Here is a 21932-nt window from a genome sequence, read left to right as displayed (position 1 = left end):
GCTGCCCTTGTCCTTCCTCATTCCTCACCTCTCCTAAGAAGTCCCTGTAGCCTCCTACCCCATGGAAACGCGGCCAACCAAGCCATGAGCTCCGGACCCTGCCATTGCTCTGAGGCAGCCGGGGGGCTGCACATGCCCTTGGGATTGATTTGATATTTGGATGGGCCACTAGCCACAAAGCCACCAAGGAACCTAGTCATTGCCTGTGTGCTTCCTCCCGCTCAGCGTCAGGTCACCTGGTGCTTCAGGTAGAGGTGTGCTGCTGCGAGAGGGCACCTGAGCCCTGACATGCCGAGGGGTGCCCCTCCACAGGCATGACCCGATGTCCTCATTCTAGGGTGACTGTTCAGGTTTGCCTGGGATCACCCCAGGATGTCATTGTCCTGGAACAACTATGAACTGAGCCTCAACCATTGTCCCGATTAGCATCAAATAGCTACATAGTGGTTCTCCATTTCTCATCTGAAAACATGGGGTGATATGGGAGACCCTTCCTTTTTTACAACTCAGTTAGGAAGATCAAATGAGATTATGTCTATGGAAACCTCTTCAAAGGATTGGAAGCCCACCTGCCCTGGCTGCAGGAGGTGATATTATTATTTTTTTTGTTGTTGTGATTATCTGTTTTGGCTGTCGTCGACTGATTGGTTTGGTTCTATTTCCTTGGATACGTTTTCGACTACTGAGGTCATGAAACAAGTTATCTCCAGGTTGGGGAGCTGTGGTTATAGACACGGTTCCATTAGCAGTAAAAATAATCTCATTTTTTCAAGTTAACACTTCATTAAAAAATACAATTGATTTTTACAAAATAGAACCATGCTACCACCATAACTTTCCCCCACGATTCTTGCTGGACTTCTAAATGACGAAAAAGGAAAAAGATATGCGAACAGAGTGTTAGGCTATAGCAATACAGGCCCTGTGTGAATGGTGTGTGCACACACAGTGTTTTAATGGACTTAAGAAATATATAAAAAATGTGCTACGACTACATTGTCCTGTCGCTGTTAGTTTTCAAGTGGATAAATGCTTTCAGAAGGAAAGGAAAAAAAAATTGAGGCTGGGTAAACAACAAGATACCGAATCATATGCTAAATAACGGAGGCTTCCTGTAGGTCAAGCAGTGACATTTCTTCTTTTTAGCCAAACAGACAATCACATCTGTAATTAAACTGTCTGATTGTGTTGCTATATCTCAGGTTTTGCCTCTGGTGTAATAATGTGCTTTCTCAGATGGGATTGCTTTTCTATTGCCCTTTATTCCTGAGTGACCTGTTCTCTCCTGAACCAGGGAAAAAATGTGCTTAAATAAATAAAGGAGGGATTTTTTTTTCAGGGTTTGGCAATACTATGGGGAAAGTTATCTCTTTTAGGATCTGTGATGATGCCCCCGAGACATGGAGTTAACTTTTCCCAAATAGAAAATTAAAAAGTAGAAATGAAAATTTTCATAATGGCAAATTAAAAGTGGGGATTCCTTAAAAAGGAGGAAGGTGTTTATGGATTTCACGGGAAGATTCTTGGATACTGCTGCTTACCCTGACTGTTCAGTGTGATTTTCTTTTAACCCCACTTGTCCCATCATCTTGGATAAAAACTTAAACTGAGAACATATACCACTTATGGTAACTTTGAAATAACTATTATGTTTTTAAAGGTCTACTGAGAAAAGTAGATGAAAATACGTATAAAGGATACATAAGCACTAGATTATATTTCCAACATATTTTAATGCAACTGTGTCAATTTCATTGAAATAGTCACAAAATGAAAAAAACTTGGATTTAATTAACTTGGTGAATATAATGTGTGTTAGAATACCTCAGAAGTTGAAAATTTGGAGCCTATATGTTCTGTTTGATCTGAGCATTGAAATGATTTTTTTAAAATTTTATATAGAAATATGAATTTCTGGATTCTCTTTAAACATTGGGATATTTCATATGTCAGCACACTGGCTGGAAGGACTAGTGGCCAGGTGTCCTCCTAGTGGCAGGGGCCCCGCCAACCCCCCTCATGCCAGTCCTCCAAGAGACTGGGTGTTACATTTGCAACTCTTAATCTCAGTCTGCATTTACTTAACAAATTATAAAGACCTGTTATATGCAAAACCCATTTGAAGAAGCTTAAACCAAGATGTGCATGACCCTGTTAAATCAGGTATCTCACGGAACCACAGTCACAAGTCCTGTGGACTCCTGGGCTGGGAAGTGCTACATAAGTCTTCCCTGGATATTCAAAATGCATGCTATTTTATTATAATATCTGAAAAGCCTCCACAAGGATACATGAAATATTTTTTAAACTATTGTTTATCAAAAATGCTTCTAAGTGAAATCTCTTACTTCTTATAGGACTAGTTCTGGGAAGCCCACTTAGCCAAACTGTGATCTGTAGCTTAGCCATACACCAAAGGAGTCTACTGACAGTTACAGGTTCATAAACAAAGGAACTAAATTAGGAACTAGGAGTTTCTTACAAATATATTCAGAAGGAAAACACACACACACACACACACACACACACAACTGAATTAAAGACGTCTGTAATCTGAAATAGGCCCTTCAGATGTAAGGGTCAGTTGCCATTTTTGCAAAACACTAACGTTGGATGGAGCTTTATACTTTCTCTTTTTTAACATCTCTATTTCCAAAGAGAATTTTTCTAAAATCTAGTCAGCATGACAAGTAGGAAGACTCGATGAATATGAGCTGTTTTGAGGACTGATTTTCTAATGTAGTCACGTCTTCACTTCTCATAGCTAAATCCTGTGGGTTTTACCTCCCAAACTCCCCTGCAATGCACATCGTCCTCTCTAAGGCACTGGCTCCCTGCAGCAGGCACCTCTGCCACCAATCTCAGGTGGACTGAATGACCTCCCTGTTCTAACGTCTCCCATGCTGGACTCAAATGAACTTTTAAAGATGGGAATCAGATCACATTTCTTGACACCTTTAAGCAGGCTCCACTTGCTCTTGAAGATGAAACTCCACATGGTACCTGCAAACCCTCACCTGATCTGGGCCCGGGAGTCTCTTCCACCTCATCTTACTCTACCCTCGCCCTCTCTTTCCGTGCTAATTCTCTTACGCCTTTTCTCAGTTCTTCAAGGAGCAGCCCCTCTCCTGCCTCAGGGCCTTTGTACATGTTCTTTTTTCCTTGTCCACAACTTTCTCCTCCCTCTCTCGACCCCTTCTTCCACCCTTCCTTCCCAACTTCTGCTAAGTTTGGGTCTATTTGTTTGCATCTCAGCTCAAACATGGAATTCCTCGATTCTACCACTAGGATCCCTCAATTCTTTCAGAACCCTCAGTTGGTCCCAGGGAGAAGGCTCTACTTTCCTTCTGTTGTTCATCATGATTTGCAATTATGTAATTTTTTAAGGATTACCCTATCCATATTTTTCTCCTTTTGCTTACTAATCTCCTAGCACCTAAATCAATGAGGAATACTCAATAAACATAAGCCAAGAGGTATGTAACAGAAGTTGGATTTTTTTAATGCATATTGATTTAAAAAAAAACTGTGACAGAACTCACCTGTTTGAATTTATAAATAAACCAAAATTGTGACTGGACCGAGACACTGATCCTTACATTGTAGTATATACTTGTTTGCTGATGGAGGTTGGGAAGCAGGGAGAAAGGCTGAAACTGATCTAGCAGCAATGAAAAACAATTTCTTTTATTTTTTTTCTGGTGAAATAAGTAATGGTTTTCTGGTTGGATAATTCTACACACAGAAAATGATTGATTAACGCTTCCTGCAAGCCTGGGCTATGCAAATATAGCAGGTGTCTGTGGATATGCAAGGCTTGAACACAGTCTTCAATTATTTTTTTTGAAAAAGTTGCCCTGGTTGAGTTTTGAGTCAGACTTCCACATCTGTTGGTATGCTGCAATTAGGACCCAAAGGCAAAAAAAAAAAAAAAAAGTAAGAAGTAAAAGTAGTTTGGCTGTCCGGTACTCTAGCATTGGTGAATTAATAAATGCTCTAACTTCCTTGTTTAAGTTAAAAATAAATGATAGGACATTCATGAAGGCATTAAGTATTGCCTAGCAGTTTGTTGGAGGCTCCAGAAATCTGTGTTACATTAGCCAAATGAATGAGTGAGCCAGTTAAATTTAGCAGAGAAGGAGCCACTGGATTCTGTGGCATTTTGCACTTGGTCCTGGAGTGATGGAAGATAACCCAAATTGCTTGGGAATCCGCTCTAAGCCTTCTAGCGCACCAGAGTTCCTTTGGCAAACGCTTTTGATGTGGCATTAAAGGAGTCCTGAGGCGCCCTTAGGAAGCTGATCAGAAGAGGTTTGCTTGGTTCCTGAGAACACTCAACATTTCTTGCAGGATCAATGTCTCAGGTCCATTTTTGCCCCACTGCATTCCATCTGCTGTATCATGTTGCATGGTCACTCCTGGTCTTTCTCCTTAGGTCTCAAGCAGACCATGGTCACTTAAAAGTGGTTGCTGGCAATGAGCTCATCAGCAAAAATTTATTCTGGCTCATGATTATATTACTGCTCAGTTCCTCTTTGTCTTGTTTTGCAGACAAGAATGTTCTTATTTAAACAGGAATTGCTGCAAATAGTGATTAGGATGCATTCATATATAACTGACACTAATTTTCAAGATCTAGTTTTTTTCATTATTGGCAAGATTTCAAAATTGGCATGTATTTATTAAGTGCCTGTGATGATTGCCAAGGTTCCTTCTAATTCCAGGAAAATTCTATTATTCTCTTCTTAGATAAACCATCTTAATTTCTGATTCTGTGACCCTGATTTATATTTGAGTCTGAGTTTAAACTCTGCTCAATTGAAGAGAATAACAGTATCCATTTCTAGGAGCACAAGCTAAGAAAACAATGAGTCACATTAAATAAATGAAATAACTGTATTCATTTTAGAAACAGATATTAATATTTTGATTTTTTAAAGTTGAAGGTAGTAATAGTATCTTACTAGCTCTTTGAAAGCCTGGATTACTTAAGATCTGAAGAAAGCAGACATGAAAGAAAATCTGGATATTCTAAATAGAGAAGAAACTTGGTAAAACACATAGAATCCTTCAAGAATTCTATTAATGTGAGCAACTATTTTAAATCCTATCAGTTAAATATATTTTTTTAAAAGACAAGCCTGTGTTATTTATCTAAAGGGTTCCTTGACTATTTAAAATGAAGCACGGCTTACGATGCCATGATTTTAAATGCATTTATTTAAATGTGTCATACTTAATATGCAACTTGAAAATCTCTGAGCTGACATGAAAACATATTTGTCTGGCTCTGATTTGCTCTTCTGAAGCCTGGCCATACTTCTTAGTCTTGCTTCTCTGGCTCTCAGGGAACTGACGAAAAATTCCCCAGGTCTTAGGATCATTTTCTGTAATTCAAATTCTATTCTGAAATGATCCTTTGTCGTTGGGCACTTCCACCCCTGAGATTGATTTAATCTCTTAAAATTATTGCCTAGTGTCTCTTCATGGTTGTCACAGTATTTACCTTAAAAAAGGGTCCCTCCTTCAAAGAAAAATGTCACATTTAATGATAGGTTTTGCTAGATAGGACGTGGATTGCATTACAAAAAGTAATCAAAATAAGTGGAGTGGGTTTTGGGTCCTCCTTCAGGGCCACTTAGGTGACCACGAGGTTCCCAATGTTGATCGCTCTTAGTGCAGAATAATCGTGCGCACAGGCATTTTTATCTCTGTTCTAAAGTCTTTGAAGATTATGGATCCCAACTTTTAAAACCCAACTAACATTTTTCACTTCTTCAAAAGACATCCTAAATGAAGGAAGCTAAATGGTCTCCACCACAGTAGTCTCCTCACCCCCTTAATTAGTTGTTGTGAGATCTTAGTCTTCAGCCATCTTTACCCCACAACCTCTATTGTTATTTTCTGGAGTCTCTAAAATGGCCATTAAATTTCTCGATGTTGGTTTTAATCAAGAATAACTGTATTCCCTCACTCAACTTGCCAGAGATACAACGAGGTGTATATTACAGACATAAATGCTTTGGAACGTGGAGCTCTCTCCCTTCTCCTTCGCTCATGGAAAATGGGGCTGGGATGACTTCCTGGAGGGAGACCAGGGATCCCATGGATTGGGTCCTCTTTGCTGCCAGAGCCCAAGGAGGAAAGGGGAGTTCCACAATGGCTAGGCTCAGGTGCTGGGGAACAGTCCACATTACTGGGAGCCCAAAATGCACAAGTGAGAGCACGAGCTCCATTGATGGTTGGTTGATTCATTCATCTATTCCACAGATGTTTTCAGAAGGCTTGACTTTGAGTGGCAGGAGGAAAGGCGCTTTGTGTGCCCCGGGGCTTTTGCTCCTGGTGAGCCAGCTCTGTTTTTAGGGTTTGTCTTGGTTCCTCTTTACAGGGGCTCCGTGTTCTCCTACCTGTGTTCCCAGGATCAGAGTTCAGTAGATGCCTTTTTCTTGAGGATGAAGTTGGCAGCAAGGCTGTGGACCTAATGGAGTGGCGGGGTTTCCTGTCTGAGAGTTCCTCCCTAGCCCACGTCACTTGTCCCCTTCTTTCTACAGCAGCACTGGGTCTTGGATGTGCCCGTGTGCCACTCCTCTCGTGCCCTCCCCTTTCTTCTTCAGGTCACACTCTTCCCTGGCTAAGGAAGGACAAGTGCTGGAAGGAGTCCCCACCCCACTTTGAGCGCCCCTTTTGTCTTCCCTTTCCCGGCAGCTCTTTCATTTTATGCTTTTTTCTTTTGCCTTTCTCTTCTGTGCTCAGTGAAGTCAGTTTTGTTTTTTAAGCACCTCCCACCATTTCTTTTCAAGGTGCCCAATATCCACTCTTTGTTCCTCTCTTTTCTTCATCTCAATACTTCCTTTTCCTCTTTGATCTTTCCCTTGCTCCCCTTCTTATTCTCTTTTAAATTTTCCAATAGAACCTCATTTTTTTCTTAAGCAATTTCTTTCTTCCTTTTTCTGGGTCCTTTCATTTTTTCCTAATACCTTAAAAGAAGGAAGACCAAGAGTTTTTAAGCGTTGCTGGGGAGAGCACACCTCCACACCTGCCTCCCTCAGCAGGACGGGAGGTGGCATTGGCCTTGAGCACCTGCCCCGCTGGCCCTGGTATCAGAGTGTCTGGGGCTGAAGGCCCTGGAAGCCACCCCTGAGCCTTTGCGCAGTGCTGGGTGGCCATTCATCCCAGAACACAGCGGTGTTTCCTTTGTCTTAAGAACCCTCAAAACGACTGCAGATTTTAGCAAGTTTTCAAAGTGCTTATGTCTTATTTTTTCCTGGCAACTTGAAGGAGAGTAGGCAGTGACCTCCAGGGGCGAAGGAGGCCATCCAGGACGAGTGAGGGTCAGGAGCTTCCCAAGACCTCCCCCTCCTGCCACAAATGCATGGGCCTGGGGTGATGGCGGGAGAAGGTCCGCGGCCTTGGCCCCCAGAGTCCAACCCCTGACTCTCCACTCTCTGGGACCATAGAGGACCCATCTGGGCCAGTCAACTTCTCATCACTGGGACCAAAGTACCTGGGGACAAGAACAACTTAGAAGAGGAAAAACTTATTTTGGGCTCACAGTTTCAGAGGTTCAGTCCGCGGTGAGCCAACTTCATTATTGTGGACCTGAGATGAGGCAGCGCATCAGGGTGGAAGGGCGGGGTAGGCCCCAGGACCTGCTTCCTCCAGCCACACCTACCTGCTTACAGGTACCCCTACCACCCGAGTTATCCATTTAAACTATTAATCCGTCAGTGCTTAGTCCCTGATCATGCTACAGCTCTCATGATCTCCTCCTTTCACCTCTGACATGGCTGCATTGTCTAACGTGAGATTTTGGAGGATGCCTCACAAACCGTAAAACCATCTGTGCATCAGTTGGCAGAGGAGGCATTGCCCGAGGTTCCCTCCCGTACCTCAACTCCAGCCTGGCCTCCCCCAGTCAGGAATGGTGAGACATGGATTCCTGACTCTTTGGCTGGTGAGGGAGGATCATTCACTTTTATAGATCCTTCTGGAATACTAGGGGACCCACCAATCTCTCTTTAGTATTTTGTTTTTTTCATGGAAATACTTGTTGAGAGTTTTCTTAAAGTACATTTTTTTTTTCTGGTTGCTATTTAAATAGAAAGTTACTTCCCTGTTTTTTTTTTGTCCCTGTTTTCACTTTTTCTAATTTTACAAATAATTATTCATAATTGTGTATGTTTGGATGTAGACTTTTACAAATATGACTTTTTATTTTCTAGGTCCTAACCTGAAATAATATGGATTTCAAGGGTGTTAGGAGGAGAAAACCTCATAGTTACGCTCAAGATTTTCTTTCAACCTAGAGGCCAGGAGCTGAAAATAGTAATGTAAGTGTGTAGTGGGATCTATTTTCAGCTTTAAAAAGGGAAATGCATATGAACAATAAATTGTGCAGATTATAAAAATGTAAATTTTGAACTCTTGAGAATAATTATCACTTCAATGTGTCAACACCGGTTGTCTCAAGGGAAAAAGAAGGAAGAAATATTGTCTAATGAAGGTGATTTGGCAGTCCAGAATTTTCCCAGCAGGAGACCAGCATGGGGGAGGAGTACTCCATGTGGATCCTTGTGTTCAAAAGAAAGGAGATTCTGCAGGGGGACACTCTCTGGATCCAAATGCATAAGTGGGTGAGCAGAATCAGAACCAGGGAATTCAGACTCCTACTCAACTATTTTCCAACAAACATTTACGGGGTTTCTGCAATGGGTCAGATGGATGGAAAGTTGGAAGACAAAGGAACAGGTGACCAAGTAGGAAGACACAATGTCTGTCAACAGAGTGACCTGGCAGGTGCTGTGGACTCTGCTGGGGTGAGCATTGGGGTCCTGGGAACTTGTAAATTTTCTGGTTTCTGCTTTCACTGACTATTTGTTTTACGTTTATTGGGTGTACTTACAAAATGTGTCTAGGTTATGTCTATTTATATCTATCTCCTTTGCTTTTAACCTGGAGTGGTAAATTTAGCTTGCATTTCTCTGTGATTAGCCCTTCTTCCACTTTTAAACCTCTTAAACTACAGTTTAATCCCCCCTAGCTTGTCAGGTGTTCCGTAAATTTCTTTTAAATATATAGATTTAAATATATATATATCTATATATAATAATGATATGCATTTTATTCTCTAATTTACATGTTGTTTTCATCATAAACCTTTATTGAATTCCATTCCATTGGGCCTGTCCACTTCTTCAGCTTATAATCCTTATTAATTATAAAGTGGTGGGGCATACCTTCCAAATTTTCTGTTTTCTGTGAATTTATCTAAGTAGCTAATAATAAATAGAACTTAATCCAGGGCTAACCACTGTTCTCTGCTAAGGTCCCTGTTCACTGGATGAATTTATGAGTCCTAACTCACCCAAACCTTCCTAGAAAGTTTTCCAAAGTCAAGTGCAGCAAATAAAGTTATCATTAATTATATATTCAAAATTCATTATAAATAACTTTAATTTTTAATCAAATTTATGCCAGGGTAGAATTATATTTTTAAGTGATCAAGTGTTTAATAGTAGGTCAGGGTCCTTATATAATCATTGTAAATATTCTATTCTTGCTCATTTTATAACACCTGTTTACAATACAAATTTTTGTGGAATTTCCCCCCTACCTGTGGTCTAATTTTACTATTTGAAACAATTGTATAACTCTATAGTTGTATCTTTTCCTTTATGACATATTATTGTGCATACCAGTGGTTTATTGGATTCAGAGTCCTTAATCAAGAACAACCCCCTGATTATAAATTAATTCCTCCAGGAAAATGCAGTCTGCTTTACAATGTTATATTTAGTGATGAAGTTTTCCAGGAATTCATTTTGGTAACAATAAGGGACTACCTGCACTACAAACTATTTTAAGTTTAAATTTCTATCAGAGGTCTTTGAGATTGAAAAAAGGCTACCATTACATTAAATAAACTAACTTAAGGTCATTTTTTTTGAGACAAACTTCTTCTACCTTAGTTTCTGTGCTTTTTAAGAACAGAGGATCTGAAACCTGATTTATATCACTTAAGTGACTTAGAGATGTTTTGGTTTATTATTACAACACATTAAAGGGAAGGAAGAGGAATTATATAAAATGGTGAGAGAAGGAGGGAATGAGAGAGTTTGCCGAAGAAACAGCATGGAATAGATTAACGGCCCAGGGAAAGGAGGGCTGGTGGCACCCTGAGCCCCAGATTCCACGGAGGAGACCCCAGCAGGAGAGGGCCCTGCAGCTCTGCTCCATGTCCCAGACTCTGGGCACCTCTTCCCAAGTCACCCCACACCTGCCTAAGCATCCTTGGAGCTTAGTTATCCCGAAGGGAAATGGACTCAGACTCAACTCAATCATAATATATAGTTAAATACAATCATCCCTGCCGTCCATGGGAGAGTGGTCCCAGCCCCCCACCCCCATGGACAGTCAAGTCTGTGAATGTGCAATTCTCTTATATGAAGTGGTGTCGTGTTTCCCCAGAGGCTGAGACCTAGGATGCAAGGGCCACCTGTAAAACAGGAAATACTAATCCAACCTTGGTTAGTTCATGCTCCTCTTCAGCTTTCTTTAGGATTAAGCATTTGCCTCCCTGAAACTGTTCCATCTCTTCAATGCAAGAGACACTGACTCACCTTGTTGTTGGTATTGTTACTTACAGGTGTAGTTTACATGTATGATTGAAACAGCAAAAACAAAAGGTCCTCTCCTTCCCTCACCCAGGCATTTCTGTGTCATTTCTCATTTGATCTAACCTCACTCTGTCATCCTCTTGGCCTGGGTTCCTCCCACAGCTCATGCTTCAAGAGAAACACCACGTGACGGTTGAAAATCTTAATCATCATCATCATCATCTTCTCCTCCTCCTCCTCCTCCTTTCTTCTTCTTCTCTTATTCTAATGGCTGCAAAAAGAAGAGAGAAAGTAAAAAATCTATGGAAGGAAAGAAAAAGGCTGAGTGGAAGCTCTGCAGAAATCTGGGTTGTAACTTGGAGCTGTTCAGGTACCGACAGTGGAGTCCATCTTCGTGGAATGCATTGGTTTGAAGTACCTAGAATGCTATTAAAGTTTTAAAATTTACAACCAAAATTCTGAACTTAATTAGGGTTTGGAACAAGGATAAAACAATTTTAGGAAATTTTATGTGCATTCATAATTGTTGATATTTCTAGCTTTTCCGAGAAATGTATTGTAGTCATGTCACGGCATTGATGACTTGGCACCCTGCTATTCTTGCCTGGAGAAGCTATAGCTTCAAGGCCTCTGATGCTCAGATGGGGACAGTCATGAGCTTGGAGGTCCTTGAAGAAGACACGAGTGGGTGGAGGAACTAGGCAGCCCCAGGGAGCTTGTGGAACTTGACACTGAACAGCATTCTTCTAAGCCCCTGTCCTTGGTGCTGCCAGCAACCTCCAAAACCAGCCAGATGCCACCAGTTTTCCCCACCCAAGTCTGCACGTGACAGAACACTTTGAACTTGAAACCCTTCCTGTGTTGTTCCTAAAGTCTTATGGAGCATTCCCTGTAGCCTTCCTTCTTTCCACCAGTCCTTCTTGCATCCTCCACTTAGGGCTGTATCTCCGCTGGCTTGTCCCTGAATGGCTTTGACACCCTGGCAGTGTTGAATGGAGACTCTTTCTTAAAGGATGGCCTGCAGTGTGATAGTGACTTAGCTCTGGCGTATTATGGTCATCGAGACCTGGGCCAAGCATTCTTCAGTGTTCCCACCTACAGAATGCTCCCAACTTTCCACGGTTCAACAACAATTTCTTGACTTTATGATGGTATGAAAGTTACGTATACATCCAGCAGAAATTGTACTTTGAATTCTGAATTTTGATCTTTTCCTGGGCTAGTGATAAAGCATGATACTCTCTCACTGTGCAGGGGATCCTAGACCCAATCCCCTGTGGATATGAGGGACGGCCGTACAAGGCAGAGGTGGTACAAATAATTCTCAGCAGTAGAGAATGCAGTGATCTCATTTTTCCCAACCTTAACCCTTCTCCTGTTGGAGTCTTCAACAACTCTGTTCTTTTTCTTCTCAAAGACACATGATTTTTCTTTCTTTGGCTTTCCCCTCTATGGTGGAGTTTCTCCCAACCCCTTCTGTCCCTAGACAGTGTTGCCCTCTGAATGTGCAGAAGGAAGAATGTTTTCTTGTGACAGTTCTGTATTCCAGCTGTCCCTAAGGGCTTCACCTGTTTCAATCTGAGACTGGCTTCACTTCACAAGGAACTGAGAGCCACGGAGAAGAAGGGCAAGGATAATCTTTTTAGGACCACTGGGCTACCAAGGAGCAATGCCATATATCGACAGTTCTTCAAGAAAGCCAGGGTCCTGCAGAATCTCATCCTTGACTGGCCCTTCCTTCTTTTGCTATTTCATACCTCATTTGTTCCTGAATTTGGTCTTATTATTGCCACATTTTTTTGAACATCATTAGAAAAGCTGGGTTGGCATAAATTATGCTGATAATATCATCTATAACTCAGTTATTGAAAAGATGATACAGATTTGAGAGACATCATGTTTTACAATTGCTCAGACATATGTTTGAAACATACTCTATTCATCATGATACATTCTGTATATAGTTTTATTTAAGGATATATAATGTGTTATTAGCAATATGCTGCTATGTTTTACATCCTATGTAACATGCAGTATACTTAAAATGCATAATGTTATGTATGTGCTAAACCAAAAAATAATTCAACCTACACCTCATAATAGCTAATTGTTCTCTCAAACATCCCATTTACCTCTATTTAACTAAGAAATCTTTGGTGTTGAGAATAAGAGGGGAAAGACAACAACAACAAAAAAGACAAAAAATGTTTTTTTTTGATGAGTATTTTGCTAGTTCATCACATTGGCTTGGACTTCATTATGTGGCACGTAGTAAGCGCCATATGATGGAAAACCCTAGAACTCTCAGCTTTCCTCCCAGGGATGGGCAAAGCCAGCATCGTTGTGGGGGAGGGGACACCAGGCTCCTGCAATTGAAGATGGAGCCTGCAGCTGCTCTCTGTGAAGAGCAGGAGAGAGACCTTAGGTCACCTGCTGGAGGCTCCTAGGGAAGGCTGACAGTGGACATGCACAGAAGGTGACCTTGGGAAGTGAGGAGGCTGAAACCAGGGTCAGGTTTGGGGAAACGTAAATAAAACTCAATTGCATGAGACCCTGGATTCAGACTACTTTGGTCAGGGGATCCCAGGTGGCCTGAGGTCCACCTGCAGCCAGGAGAGGAGCTGAAGGAGGTGGGTCCATCCGGTGGAAGCAGAAGGCAGCGGCCAGTTTTGCCGGGATGTTCCCCACTCAGGAACTCTGCTCCCCATCTCTGATCTCATTCTTTCCCGCAGGTTTTAGAGGGTTTGAATGAGATTAAAGAAAGCACAAAGAGCAGAAACAAGGTCCTTGAGTCACAGAAACAAATGTTTGGTACTGAGTCAATATCGGCGCTATTTTTGGCTCCTGGGTCCTGGTTTCAGACTCAGCCCTCGGTCCCCTCGGTGCCCTCACACTTCCTGCATGTCCTCATCCATTCGTTTGCTGAAATCCCAATGACTTCAGCGATTTTATCTGCGGCTTTGTTTTCTTGCCTCAGGTCCAGCTCATTCCAGACGCCTACACCCTCCTTCCTCTTGAACGTTTCTGTCACTGCAGACTCTGTGACAATCGGGAGCTCAGCCCCTCTGCCCTAGTTTAGCAACCTCTCCGGGGAGTGTTTTTCTGGTTCTCCTCACACGATCACAAAGCCTCAGAGTCGGCACTGAATGGCCCTGCTCTGGCTCCTAGCCAGTCCATCCCAAGTCCTGTGGGGTCTTCTGTGTAAACTCCTTCCCCTCCTTTCTTTCCAAGCCTGTTAATCCCACTGTCCTCAGATACCTTCCATCTCTCACCCGGATCCTCTATGACACCACCCGCTCCCTTCTGCCCGACATAATAATGCAGAACACTATCTTCCACACACTTCAAGAGACTGTGTTGCCCATGCAATGCAGCTTGAAGGAGACTACACAGTTAGAGTTAGGGATGGAACCCAGGATTTTCTTTTTTGACTCCAGTATGTTTTTACCAAAGTACACTGTATCTTATGAATGCCAGCCTAAAAATGCATTATTTGTCCTATTTTATCCCCAAATGCTGCAGTTCTCTGTGCTTTGTTTTAATCTGGAAGCTACTTCAATTCTTTTTTTGGGATCATAAAACTTAAATAAATGAAAACAAATGTTGGTGAAAATAACATTGCTGTGCAGAAAGACAAGGCAACACCACCACCGTGTAGAACGCGGCTCTCATTGTTTTTGGAGACTGATCAACAGTGAGGATGTGGTTTCACTTGCCACCGGCTACCAGCGCTGGGTGGTTTCTGATTTGGAGTCCCCCCCCCCCTGCCAACTCCTGCTCCCAGGGAGACTGTCCCTGTCCCACCTGGCTTGGAGGGAGCAGTGCTCTGAGCTTGGGCTCTTGTCATGCTTGATTCAAATCTAGATAGCTCAGATCTCAATATTGTTGAAGAATAGAATACCATCTACCCAGGGAACACTAGCCTGAATCCCATCTTAACAAAATTTAAATCAGGGTTGGAAGGACACTAACAGACTTATTTATGAAGACTTCACTGCCCCCCAAGCAGCCTGCCATGAGGGTCCTCTAGCAGCAGCCTTCAGGGAAATTGGCCAACAAAAGCGGAGACTTTGGAGAAATGAAGCTCCCCAGTTGTAACCTCAGAGACACTGGAGAAGCACTCTCTATGGGCAAAAGAGCCTCTATGTACCATCTTGGGCTCCATCTTTGCCTCAACTATTAGAGGACTTGTTTCTTATGCCACTAAGTGGTAGCCAATGAAATATTGGCTCAATATCTGAAGCCCTTATTTGGCAATTTTCATCTTCAAAGCACTTTCCAAATGTTAACTTGACAATGTTCCATTGAACACTTGTACAAAGTTTTATGTTCGAAAACTCTTATATGCTTTTTTATTGCTTTGATATTTCATTTCTGGTTTTTTCCCCCCGTGTTTGTCTAAGGCCACATTAGCATAGTTCTTTGCTGATGTGATGCCATGTCCACCTCCACAGAGTCTAGGTATCTTTGAAATGGTAGCTACTCAAGCAAGGACCTGAGAAGAGGATATGGGAAGGAGGGCAGGAGGGAAACAGACCTGGTATAGAAACTTGGAGACCTCCTTCAAACCTTCCCATACACTTTAGGCTTTGTTTTAAACTATAATATTGCTCATGAAAGAAGTTCCATGTGCTCATTTTTTAATGGGATAAATACAATTCAATTTGTTCTAAGGCTTTTCCATTCAAACCTCAAGGAATTAGTGACTAAGGCTACTCTCCTACCATCTGGTTCTTGGATTTTAGGGTAATGAACCTCATTACAAAACTGATGAGGATTATCACACACACACACACACACACACACACACGCACAAGTACATATGTGTGAAAAAATGTCTGTACCATTTTAAGGAGTTTATAAATCTTATAAAGTCCATGGACCCTTGGTTAAGGTGCATCACCTTCCTCAATCTCAAAATGTCACTGTTTTGTGGACTTCATCTTGTTTGCATGAGCCGTCACTCTTAGATTTCATAGATGGGAGCATGCCAGTTATCAGCACTGATTCTCATAGGCAGTGATCTTCAGGTTTTTGGTTTCTTTGAATCATCTCGGCCCTTGTTAAGGTAGAGCTCGAACTGCAGAGTATTCTAGCCATACATAAACCATTGTTTCAGAGAACAGAATGTTGGTTTCCACATCATTTTTTGATCTTTACGTGGAATCAGTGTGACGCCTTTAGGGTACAAATCTGCGATGACAGCGTGCCGCATGTTCTGCGTCTGACTGGAACCTGGGAATCCATCATTTCCAGGGTAATTGGGATGGTACCAATACTCCCCTGCATGTATTCTCTTACACTTGCCTATAAGGAATATCATCTGCCAGTTTTCTGCTCCCACATGCAGTCTTGTGAAATTTCCACGGCTTCCTCTGCATAAATGGGATGATATTTCATTATTAAAAAGAACTTAGTGTCATGTGCAAACCTGAGGATTTTATTATAAACAGTCTCCTGTTAGGTCTTAGCATCCGTTTGTGAGTTGGAACAATTTGGAAATTATTTTTCCTCGCCCTTCTCTCCTCTTTCAGAGCCAGTGTCCAAAATAAAACAGTTAATTAAATTCCATGTTTGGTCCCAAATAATGAATGGAAAAGTATTAACAGTGGATATCTTTGGTTGGCTGGATTATGGATGATTTTAATTTAATTCTTTTTGCTTTTCTGTATTTTCCATAATTTCTACACAGAACATATATTGCTTTTGTAATAGAAGGTATTACATAATGGCATAGTTTCTCATGTAATCTTTTTTCCCCACATTTTTATTGTTGTATTATAGTTATACATATTGATGGAATTTGTTGTTCCATGTTTCTACATACACACAATGTAACCATACAATTTGACCAATATCAATCCACAGCCCTTCCCCCCTTCCCCTTCACTTCCCACTCCTTGGTAACTTTCATCTACTGATGTCTCTTTGATTTTCAAGAGATCACCCCCACCCTTTGTCTCCTTAGTGACCACATATGACAGAAAACATAGAACCCTTAACCTTCTGAGTTTGGCTTATTTTGCTTAACATAATGGCCTCTAGTTTCACTTATTTTCCTGCAAATTCCATAATCTCATTTTTCTTTATGGCTCAATAAAACTCCCTTGTGTATATATACCACATTTCCATTAATCTGTTGATGGACGCATAGGCTGGTTCCGTAGTTTGGCTATTGTGAATTGTGCTGCTATAAACATGGGTATGAATGTCTCATTGTTGCAAGATGACTTTAATTCTTCATGCTGAGATTTGGAATAGCTGGGTCATATGGTGGTTCTATGCCTAGTCTTTTGGGGAGCCTCCATGCTGATTTCCAAAGACAAAATACTCATTTGCAGTTCCACTAATAGTGTAAAAGTGTTCCTTTTTCTCCCCATCCTCTCTAGCATTTATGATTATTTGTATTCTTGATGACTACCATTCTGACTGGTGTGAGATGAAATCTTGCTGCAGTATTGCTGGGCACAAATCATGAGCCACTGAAGCAGGAACAAACTCTATTTCTGAACTCCACCAGCACACTCCATACACGCTCCCGGGAACTCTCCGGAATGCCATGCGGCTCTTCCTGGAACCACCAACCAGAAAATCCCTCCTCCGGCACTTCCCCAACCAATGGGAACTCTTCAGGAATCCCGGCTCAATGGGAAATCCAAGAGAACTCAAAAGTCATCATCTTAATGGCTCACTGGCGTCACCTCTCAACCACTACTTCTGGCAAAAATGCCAGGCGTCATCCTGACTCAGCTGTGGCCCTCAACAAAATATCAGTGAAGTTTTCATTTACATTTCCCTAATAGCTAATGATGTTGAACATTTTTTTCATGTATTCAGTGGTCATTTGGATTTCTCAAGAGGGGCTACTTATTAATTCATTTGCCCATTTATTAATTGGGCTATTTGATAATTTGGTGTAAAGTGTTTTAAGCATTTTTATGTTCTAGATATTAATCCTTTGTCAGAAAAATAGCTAGGAATGATTTTCTCCCATTCTGTGGGTTCTCTCTTCATATTCCTAACTGTTTCCTTTGCCACACAGAAGCTTTTAAATTTGATGCTGTCCCATTTATTAACTCTTGGCATTATTTCCTGAGCTTAGGGGTGCTTCCTCAGAGAATTATTACTAATGCCTAAAAGCTGGAGTGTTGACCCCATGTTTTCTTCTAGGTGTTGCACAGTTTCTGGTCTAATTCTGAGGTCTTTGATCCATTTTGAGTTGATTTTGTGCAAGGTGAGAGATGAGGTTCTGTTTCACTCTTCTTCATGTGGATAGCCAGTTGTCCCAGCCTCATCTGTTAAAAAGCCTGCCTTTTTTCCAATGTGTGTTTTGGCACCTTTGTCAAGGATCAGGTAACTTAGATGGATGGGTTTGTCTCTGTGTCTTCTATTCTGTACCATTGGTCTATGTGTTTATTCTATGGTAGTACAATGCAGGTTTTTTGTTTGTTTGTTTTTACCATAGCTCTTTATAATTTGAAATCAGGTATTCTGATACCTTCAGCATTGCTTTTTGGCTTAAAATTACTTTGACTATTCTGGGTCTTTTAAATTTTTTTCCCAATGAATTTTAGGACTGTTTTCTAGTCCTGTGAAAAATGTCATTAGTATTTTGATGAGGATTGCATTAAATCTTTAAATTGCTTTTGATAGTGTGGCCATTTTAAAATAGTAATTCTGCCTATCCATGAGCATGGTCTTTCCATCTTCGGAGGTCTTTAATCTTTTATTTCAATATTCTTTACTTATTACTGTAGTATTTTTTTAAAACCTAATTCAGTTAGATTTATTTCTAGTTTTTTTTTCTTGAGGCTGTTGTGTTTGACATATTTTCTTTCTTACAAGATTCATTGTCAATATATAGGAAAGCTATTGATTCTTGAATGTTAATTTTGTAACCTGTTACTTTGCCAAATTTTTTTATTAGCTCTACCCATCTTTTAGTGGATTTTATGGATCTTCTAGGTAGAGGATTATATCATCTTCAAAGAGTTATAATTTGACTTCTTTCTTCCCTATTTTTATCCCTTTTATTTTCTTCTCTTGCCTATTGCTCTGGCTAGAATTTCTAGCACTATATTAATGATGAGAGTGGACAGCCTTGTCTTGTCCAGATTTTAAAGGAAGTACTTACAGCTTTTTCCCTCTTACTAGGAGATTGACTTTGGGTTTCTCATAGTCTTTATGATGTTGAGATAGTTTTCTTCTATCCCTAGTTTTGTTTTTTTTTTGATCATGAATGGTGCTGAATTTTATCAAAGGTCTTTCTGCTTCTAGTGAGATAGCTAAGAGATTTTTGTCCCTAATTCTGTTAATGTGATAACTTACATTTATTGATTTGTATATAGTAAACCATTTTTGCATGTCTTCAATAAAACCACCTTTGTTTTGGTGTATCATATTCTTAATAAATGTTGTTGAACATGATTTGCTAGCATTTTATTAAGTAGTTTTGCATGTAAGTTCATCAGGGATATTGGTCTATAGTTTTCTTCCCCATGGAATCTTATCATTGTCTTTGGGAGTATTTAAATAGTGGATGACCACTGACTTTTCCTTTTCCACATGCTTCCTTAAAAATGTTAGGGAGGGATGATCATGCTAGTGCATGCCTGTTATTCTAGCAAGTTGGGAGGCTGAGCAGCAGAATCATAAATTTGAGACCAGCCTCAGCAATTTAGTGAGGCCCTCAACTTAGTAACTCTATCTTAAAAATAAAAAAATAAAAAATAAAAAGGCTAGGGATGTAGCACAGTCATAAAGTGCCTCTGGGTTCAATCCTCAGTACTTCCCTCCTCAAAAAAAAAAAAAATTTAGAGAGCTATATCTCTCTTTCAGAAACTACCTTACCGTTCTTAAAGGTGCATTATCTTATTGTTAAATGGACAGGGAATCATATCCTTGGTCCTTACTCAGGAATGCCTGTCCCTTTAACAGCCTGCCAGTCCTCTGTTAAATTGATCTGTCTACATGTATTTTGAGAAATCCAAAATTTCACCCTTGACTTTCTTCTAAACTCTGAGGTGGAGCCCATCTATTTCTAGCAATTGCTCAATTTTGGGAAAGAAAATTGTGACAGAATTCATTCCTGATTCAGTCAGGAACATCTAGTTTGTTATTGCTATTCAACCTTGTACCTGGGATAGGTCTAATTCAAAAGTTAGTTTAGTGAGAATGTGAGAATTTGACCAATGCTTTCTTTTCATTTTTTGCTGTCTCCCTTTTACACCTGTGTGGACCTTTCTATCATGGTCATCAATTGATTGGTCTCATAGATCCCCTGGCTGCCTTTCTGCCTCCCATGGTTCTGGCAAAGGTTTTACCACTGAGGTCTGTTCCTCAGAAATGCCCAACTATCCTGTTTTAGCTTTTGTTTATTTATTTATTTATTTTAACTTGGGTCTGTTCTTCTAGGGATGACATTCCTTCTATTTTTCTTCCACTTGGGCAGTTTTGTTTTTATTTTAACACCTCTTCTTTTAAAACTTCACTGATAAAGCATATAAAATGTCCTCCATAATGTTGGAGAAATTCCTTGTCTCCTCCTCCATGCCTTACATGTTTCCTGGTCTCCCAAAACATTTTTAAAGGAATTTTTGAAGTTTTAAAAGGGATTTAAAAATTTTCTTTGGATTGTTATTTCAACTTTCTTATTTTTCTTAATGATGTAAAATTTCTCCATTTGTGTCTTTTCCCAAAGTTGGGTCTCTGATCATTGATTTTTTTGTGGGCCGGCTCAGTCAGTTTGGAATCGCTCTTACATAGAGTTCCCACAGGCACTTCCTATCGAGTTCATACCTATCTCATGGAGCTATGGATCAGAGACCCCTTTCTTTGAAATTTCTAAAGTGACTTCTCCTAGGAAGAAGTAGTTGTCTTAATTAAAACCACCCCATGAAATGGTCTGCAAATTATTGGGTGGATAACTGAAGTTTCTCATTGGAACTACTTGGGTTGACTTTGTAACTTTGCTGCTTTTTAGAGTATTTCAGTTTTTGTTTTATAGTCTACATTAGAGGCTGCAATTTTTCTATAAAGAGTCAGATCATAAAACTCTAGGCTTTGCAGGCCACATGGTCTCTGTTGTGGCCATGAACAGTACTGACGTAGTATAGAAGCATCTACAGACAGTATGGATAGAAATCAGTCCTACTGTGTTCCAGGAAAGCTTCATTCATAAATACTGAAATTTGATTTTTTTATGATTTCCATTGTACCGTGTATTCTTTTAATTTGTCAGTCATTAAAGAGTCAGAAAACAATTCTTAGCTGACAGCTTATACAGAGGTAGGTAGTGGGCCAGACTTGGCCCACAGGCAGGAGTCTGCCAACCCCTGATCTGGAAGTTTAAGTTTGACATTTCTCTTCACAGTGATTGTACCAGATTTCCTGTCCCACAAAGTTTTGCAACTTGTTTTGGTTTAAGATGTCCCAAAATACACAGCCACATCCGCTCCTGAGTGCCTCCACCAGATCCTTTCTATACGTGTTTTTTGTTTGACGGCGAGAGACAAGCTGGTTCTTTACACGCCAATTATATCATGGCCTCGTTTGGTTGCCAAGTGTCCCCACACGGCCATCTGATCTGGTAAGTCTTTAATGTTTCTTTGCAGCAGTTTCGCAGGATGGATTGGTCTTTCACCTTTTATCCCATTCATTACCTCTTAGATTAAGGCACACTTATTTTATTATCCTTATTTTTTCAGATATGCCCTCAACCTCCTCTCTGATTTCTTTATTTGAATCTTTGGCAGCCAGGATATCATGTTTTTCCTCCTCATTTCTTATTTTAAGCTGTCTGAAACCTGAAAGCTATCTTTAACAGGTTGATGCTGTTTTACCTCAGGCGACTGCTTTTTATACTTAGGATCTACTTGTCCCCAAAGACATCTTGGTTCTTGGTGAATCCACAAATACCTCCTTGTATTATCTTGTCTACATATTCAGGCGCTGGGAATCTGCTCATCTTTCAAATTCTTCCTAGAATTTACTTGAGGAACTTGGTCTGAAGTCACTTGCCTTATAACGTAAAATTTGCCCAGGTATAATTTAAATAATACCTTCCTGACATTGGTGGTCTGTCTGATGAAGGTCACAGGTATTCAACACCCAGAACATGGCCAACCCAACCTATTCATGAGCCAGTTTATTTAATCTACCAAGCCCATGTTCTCCCTGTTCAGAAGCATCTCTTGTCTTGGAGAAGTTTGACTGGGGCAAGATGATTCTGGAAACCTCTTAGGAGTTGAATTCCAAATGAAGATCAATTTCTGATCTCGCCATTTAGGTATTTTTTCATTTTCTTTGGTGTAAATG

The 21932-nt window shown here is 40.6% G+C and overlaps 1 long non-coding RNA gene across 1 annotated transcript in view; it reads left to right on the top strand.

Annotated features, from left to right (window-relative positions):
* LOC120889168 (uncharacterized) overlaps window positions 1-21932 on the top strand; it is a 50468-nt gene that overhangs the window by 19663 nt on the left and 8873 nt on the right. The window contains exon 2 of the long non-coding RNA XR_013424756.1: window positions 20989-21204. This is a non-coding gene — a long non-coding RNA (uncharacterized LOC120889168). The remainder of the gene's footprint in view (window positions 1-20988; window positions 21205-21932) is intronic.

Source organism: Ictidomys tridecemlineatus, chromosome 8, assembly GCF_052094955.1.
Source record: "Ictidomys tridecemlineatus isolate mIctTri1 chromosome 8, mIctTri1.hap1, whole genome shotgun sequence".
NCBI classification, from domain to species: Eukaryota; Metazoa; Chordata; class Mammalia; order Rodentia; family Sciuridae; genus Ictidomys; species Ictidomys tridecemlineatus.
This window is presented reverse-complemented; position numbering and strand designations above follow the sequence as displayed.